Raw genomic sequence first — 7,146 nt, 5'->3', positions numbered from 1 at the left:
ACTGAAGAACGCGCAGCTCTCGCTTGCCACTTCCCAGGTGAGACATTCGCCCGACCTTGGGGACTGAGGCTGCAGTCCTTGGGCAGCCGTGGCCTTTCTCGATGGCTCTGCTGGTCTGGTCCCTGCCCCCTCTCGTGGTATGGCTCGGGGCGGGGGGTGTGCTCCCCAGTTTACTACTGTTGCCTCAGTACTTTCTCCTTTGGAGACTCGCCCTGAGCCCCGTTTCCCCTGGGAGCCCCAGAGGCCCTTTAGCAGTCCTCCGTGCTCCCCTTTCCACCGCCTCGCAGGTTGGCGCCCCGGACCGCTAGGGCTGCGGCAGCCTCAGTCTCCGCCCCGGGGACCAGCACTTTCTTGAATATTCCTTCCTGGGGAGGAATCACCCTGTTGAGTTTTCCAAGCGCCTCGCCTACGTGGGTCCCTCCCTTCAAAGCTGAGGGGTATGCAAGGGTTTTCGGCCTCCACAGCCGCAGATGGTTAGCATGTGGCAATAGAGAGCGGTTTTTAAAGCTTAGACCAGAGGCTGAAGCGCTCGGGCATTTTTATTCTGCCGGAGTCGTGCGGTCTGGGAAGCAGACCTACCCGGGAAAGTTCAGGTTTAACTCATCTGTTGCGCGCCGCGGGCTGATTGAGCAGCTGGAGGTAGCCCCGGGCAGCGAGTTTCCGGCAGCTAGGTTGAGGAAGTCGGCTGTCAGATCCTCCGGTGAACTGGGAAGCTAGTCTTCTTCCTTCCTTCTTCTGCTACAAAAATTTTTTAAAGGCACATGAGCTTCTCCCCTCCCCCTCTCTTTCTCTCAGCCGAATTTGCAGCTTTTAAAAGTCCACATCAGTAAATCAAATTCCGTGGCTGTGTGAGAAGTCTGAGTTGAGTTACATGGATGGCCCGCAGCTGCATGTTTTTAAGGGGGCGAGGGGAATGGTTTCATAAGACCATTTCTCCTAAATAATCGACTGTATTAAATGCAGTCAGGTCGTAGACACTAACAACATAGACGTTCCGGATAGAATGGACAGGACTTGGAATTTTGCACTGTTTGCTTTAAGAAAGGGATGAAGCAGAAGCTGGATCTCCTTTTAGGAAATTGATCTAAAAGGCCAAAGAGGCTTGCCAGTTTCAACTTAACTGTTTCTGGTTTCTCTTGAGAGCTGTGGCTCTTGGACTTTCCCTTGGAATGCTCTCTGAAGGAATGGAATAGCCACTACTGAGTGGGGGAAGGGAAAAGACGTGGCAGCAGTGTTCTTTCATCAACTTTTGCCTCCTCTTCTTTTTTTTTTTAATAGGTTCTGGCAAGAAACGTATTTCCCCTTTTAGATTTATATGTAGCTTATGAATGAGGCTAGTCTTTTCCTAAAAATCTGATGAAATATTCAAGTCTTCATAGCGGGAATACTGGAATTTAATTTATGAAACACTTAAAAGGGATTTTTCTGATCAAATATCTGTGGGAAAAATGGATATAATAAGCAAGAAATATTTAAGAAGCTGAAAGTGAACAACCTTGAATAAGGGTTTTTCCTTTGATTTAAAATTTAAGTAGACATTCAGTGATTTTTTTTTTAAACTTTGACTTTTAGCCTGTGAATGTAATTCCTAATCTTAACGATGAACTTCATATTTACCTTCCTCCCCCCCAATCGTGGGAAGTGTAAGTTTTATTACTTACCTTAAAACTTTTTTATTTATTTATTTTTGGCTGTGCTGGCTCTCCCTTTCTGCCCATGGGCTTCCTTTAATTGTGGTGAGCAGGGACTACTCTCTAGTTGCCCTGCACAGGCTTTTTATAGCGGTGGCTTCTCTTGTAGAGCTCTGCAGGGGTTTGAGTAGTTGGGCACATGGGCTTAGTTACTCCTTCACATGTGAGATATTTCCAGACCAGGCAGGGATCAAACCCAGGTCCTCGGATTTTTAACTACTGGGCCACCGGGGAAGTCCTGTTAGTTAGTTTTGAAAGTCCTGTCAGTTTTGGTTTTAGTACATTATGCCTTAAGTCCTGTGATATTTTAGATGTCTGATGGCAAAGGATTCTTATAGATTTAACATAGTTACTACGAAAAGGATTACTTTGTGTCTTTAGGTGAAGAATGCTATTTCCTTTGATATCCTACAATGAGTTTTATTTTGAAGTACTGAAAATCAAGGATTTTTGTAAGCGGATAATTGTATTTGCCATTTTGGTAATTAAAATAGTGAAAAAAATGAAAATATACTTTTAATTATTGCAGAAAAAATTAGTGTAAAAGACTAATGAAAAAAAAAAAAAAGGCTGTGTATTACCAGAGTACTGCAGGTTGTTGCAGGTGAATCTTGGCTTTTTGGTAAGGAGATGTTAACCTTTTCTGTTACCTCAGAGTGGGTTGTATACTGACAAGCAGTATCTTTTATAGGGCAGATAGGTTTGAGCTCCTGCTTTTATTCCATGGATGCAGCCTAAAGCTTGTGAGCCTTCACTTCTGTGAATAGAATGCCTTATTTTACTTAGCAGTTATCAACTGGGAGAAATATAATTACATCACTTAGATTTGAAAAGTGTCCCTGTGGGATTCATAGTAGTACTTCTCAACCTATTTTGTGGTCGTGAAGTCCATTGGAAATCTGATAGAAGGTGTGGACTCTGGGTCTGAAAATGCAAGTACACATATCAGTGTGGAATTTTAATCACCATTTACAGAAATTCTCTCCCTCCATAAGTGCATCTGTAAATTCTAAAAACCCTAACCCTGTTAAGAACTAAAAAGTAAAAAGAGATACAGAATAAAGGCATCTAGGTATCTTGAGGCAGGATTTCTTGAATATTTTGGAAAATCGATCTAGGCTTTGTATCTGACTGGCCTTGACTGTATAGATTACCCTAGTAAACTTTGGCTAAAAGAGTTTTTAGGGCTTCCTGGATGGCTCAACGGTAAGGAATCCGACTGCAGTGCAGAAGATGGGTTCGTTTCCTGGGTTGGGAATGATACCCTGGAGGAGGAAATGGCAACCCACTCCAGTATTCTTGCCTGAGAAATTCCCTGGACAGAGGAGCCTGGTGGGCTACAGTCCGAAGGGTCACGAAAAGTCTGACATGACTGAACAACTGTGCAGAGAATAGTTTTTAACAAAGTGAATAAGTTAGTTGGAGAATTGTTGAATTGCTTAATTGCCTAGGTAATTATACATCATGTTGGCCTCCCCTCACCCCCTTACATATTGTAACATATCTTTGGTTCTGCTCTAAAAGTGGAAAATGCTTGAAGGTAAATAAATTGCATAGACCCTTGGCATTACACTTTATTGCTCTTCTTACAGTGAGATCTTGAATCTTTTAAAAAATATTTGTTTATTTGGCTGCACCAGGCCATTGTGCCATACAAACTCTTAGTTGTGATATGTGGGATCTAGTTCTCTGACCACGGATGGAACCCAGTGGGCCTCCTGCATTGGGAGCTTGGAGTCTTAGCCACTGGACCACCAGGGAAGTCCTAAGATCTTGAATCTTAGAATTACATTATAAGGTGCGAGTGTGTGGGTGTGTATAGTAAATGAATATATGAGACAAGCCAAATAAAGTGGGTATGTGGTTTTGTGAAAGCTTCATTAATTAAAGCTTCATTTATGTTTCTACCCTATGAAATTTATTTGTATAAATTAAAGCTATTCTCTCATTAGTTTTTTCTAGCCAAATAATTGTGCTTCAGTAAAAACTAATGAAACTCAAAGGATTTCATTACGTTTACTCCAACAGTTTTGAACTTGATATAATGAAAAACATTCCTTTTCCTGAGGTTGTTTGGATGATCAGTGTGACTATTAGTGCATTTGGTTGTGCATTGACAAAAACAATATAGAGATTTATGTTTCTTATGTAGTTGTCATCAGCGGGTGAGTACTCTCTTGGACTTCTTAAACTTCCTGCTTAGTGTTTTATATAAATGTCCATGTTTAGTGTCCATGTTTTGGTTTGCATATTTTTCATGTAAATAGTGATATTATATCAAGTTAATATACTCTTGTCTTTTTTTCTTGTTGGGCACTTGAACTATTTCTTCACTGTAAATATTGTGAAGAGAAGCCTGAAATTTAGTGGTTTATTTTATTTTATCTACCTGTTTAGCAAAACCTTAACTAGTTTTCTTTCTACCTTTACTTTTTTTTATTTTGGAAAAGAAACACATGACAGTAAAAATTCTTATACTAGTCATTTTTTCTTCCCACTAAGAATTTTCTAGGGAATTGAATTGGGCTTTTTTAATCAATCTGATAACAATTAAAGGACTTTCAGTTCAGTCACTCAGTCGTGTCCTACTGTTTGAGACCCCTCATATAGTATGTACTTCTTGTGGTGGGGGGAGGATGTCTGGCTTCTTAAACTCAGTATTAGTGCTTTGAAATTCATCCATATTATTATGTGTTTGTGTCTTTTTATTGTTGGATAATATTATATTGTATGGATATACTGCAAAACTTTGTTTTAGTCCATGTTCTTATTGACGGCCATTTGGGTGGTTTTCAGCTTTTAACTATTATAAATAAAGCTACTATGAGCATTCACATATAAGTCTTTGGAGGAATATATACTTTCTTTTCTCTGACATAAATGTCTAAGAGTGGAATAGCTGCATATGTGATAGGGAAATATTTTTTCCCAGACTGTGGCTTGTTTTAATTCTTTTAACAGTGTGTTTCAAAGGGCAGCAATTGGCTCTAATCGTGGACAGAATGTCTGTGCAGAAAATCTTTTTCTGTGCAGAAAGATTTTTTAAAAAAAAACTCTATAATAAGTGAATTCTGCAAGGTTGAAGGATAGAAGGTCAGTATATAACAATCAGTTGTATTTCTATATAATAGCCAAGGACAATTGGAAATAAAAATTTTAAAGTACCATCTCAATAGCACCAAAACTTGTAAAATATTTAGTATTAGCTTTACAAGACATGTGCAAGATTTGTATAATGAAAATTATAAGACACTAATGGAAGAAACCAAAGAATACCTACATAAGTGGAGAGAGATACCATATTCATGTGTTGGAAGAGTTAATATTGTTAAGATAACCATTTGTCCTGAGCTCATCTATAGAGTCAATGCAATTCCAGCCAGATCTCAGGAGGAGAGGATTTCCTATAGAAAGTAACAAGCTGATTCTAAAATTGATATAGGAAAACAATGAAACTAGAAAAAGGTAAAACAATTTTGAAAAAGACAAAAAAGTTGAAAAACTTGTGATTTCAACTTATTATATTACTGCAATACTCAAGAGTAAAGATAGCGAATAGGCAAACTTATAGATCAATGGAAAAAAATAGAGAAATCAGACATGCAAAATGGTCAGTTTGTTTTGATGAGGGTACTAAGGCAATTCAGTAGAGAAAGGATAATCTGGAATAGTTGTATGTTCATATATAAAAAAACTCCGTCTTATTTGGGCATCTAATATCCTCTGTTGGACACTGGGCAGCCCCTTGCTCAGGAATTCGTATAAATATTTTAACAGATGACAGAAAGGCACCAATGGATATGAAATAGGAAATAAGGTTTACTCACCAAGTCAACGCAAAAGGATTCCTTAAGGAGAGGTCTTAGGTTTAGTCCAGAATGAAGCAAAAGTGAAGTAGGGTGGTTGAGTTTAATTTTCATTGTGACCTGGAGTGTGATAGTTCCCGTGTGTGGGATTTTCATGGTTTTAGCTTCCCACTGATAGTGGAGAGAATGGCCAGGCTTTCATACTGACTTATCCAGATGTGGGGCAAAGGGAGAGGGAAGTGGGCTTTAAGGCAGTTAGCCTTCAAACATCAAAATAGAAAATTTTTCTTTATTATAGCCTCAGTGCAACAATTCCCCATAGTCTATGCAAAAACTGGTTCAAAATGGTTCATAGATCTCAAAATAAGACCTAAAGCTAGAAAATAACTTGAAGAAAATATAAGACAATCTTTTGGACCTTAGATTGAGCAGAGTTTTTTTTTTTTTTTTAATCAGCAAAAAGTTAGACACCAAAAGCATGATCCATAAATGAATAAATCAGTACTATGTTCACCTTCAAAATTAAGAACTTATGCATGGTGGAGAGATTTGACAGAATGTGGTCCACTGGAGAAGGGAATGGCAAACCACTTCAGTATTCTTGCCTTGAGAACCCCATGAACAGTATGAAAAGGCAAAATGATAGGATACTGAAAGAGAAACTCCCCAGGTCAGTAGGTGCCCAATATGCTTCTGGAGATCAGTGGAGAAATAACTCCAGAAAGAATGAAGGGATAGAGCCAAAGCAAAAACAATACCCAGCTGTGGATGTGACTGGTGATAGAAGCAAGGTCCAATGCTGTAAAGAGCAATATTGCATAGGAACCTGGAATGTCAGGTCCATGAATCAAGGCAAATTGGAAGTGGTCAAACAAGAGATGGCAAGAGTGAATGTCGACATTCTAGGAATCAGCAAACTGAAATGGACTGGAATGGGTGAATTTAACTCAGATGACTATTATATCTACTACTGTGGGCAGGAATCCCTTAGAAGAAATGGAGTTGCCATCATGGTCAACAAAAGAGTCCGAAGTGCAGTACTTGGATGCAATCTCAAGAACGACAGAATGATCTCTGTTCGTTTCCAAGGCAAACCATTCAGTATCACAGTAATCCAAGTCTATGCCCCAACCAGTAACGCTGAAGAAGCTGAAGTTGAACGGTTCTGTGAAGACCTACAAGACCTTTTAGAACTAACACCCAAAAAAGATGTCCTTTTCATTATAGGGGACTGGAATGCAAAAGTAGGAAGTCAAGAAACACCTGGAGTAACAGGCAAATTTGGCCTTGGAATATGGAATGAAGCAGGGCAAAGACTAATAGAGTTTTGCCAAGAAAATGCACTGGTCATAACAAACACCCTTTTCCAACAACACAAGAGAAGACTCTACACATGGACATCACCAGGTGGTCAACATCGAAATCAGACTGATAATACTCTTTGCAGCCAAAGATGGAGAAGCTCTATACAGTCAGCAAAAACAAGACCAGGAGCTGACTGTGGCTCAGACCATGAACTCCTTATTGCCAAATTCAGACTGAAATTGAAGAAAGTAGGGAAAACCACTAGACCATTCAGGTATGACCTAAATCAAATCCCTTATGATTATACAGTGGAAGTGAGAAATAGATTTAAGGGCCTAGATCCT

This window comes from Bison bison, unplaced genomic scaffold, assembly GCF_000754665.1.
Source record: "Bison bison bison isolate TAMUID 2011002044 unplaced genomic scaffold, Bison_UMD1.0 scf7180017864309, whole genome shotgun sequence".
Taxonomy (NCBI): domain Eukaryota; kingdom Metazoa; phylum Chordata; class Mammalia; order Artiodactyla; family Bovidae; genus Bison; species Bison bison.
Note: the sequence above shows the minus strand (reverse complement) of the source record.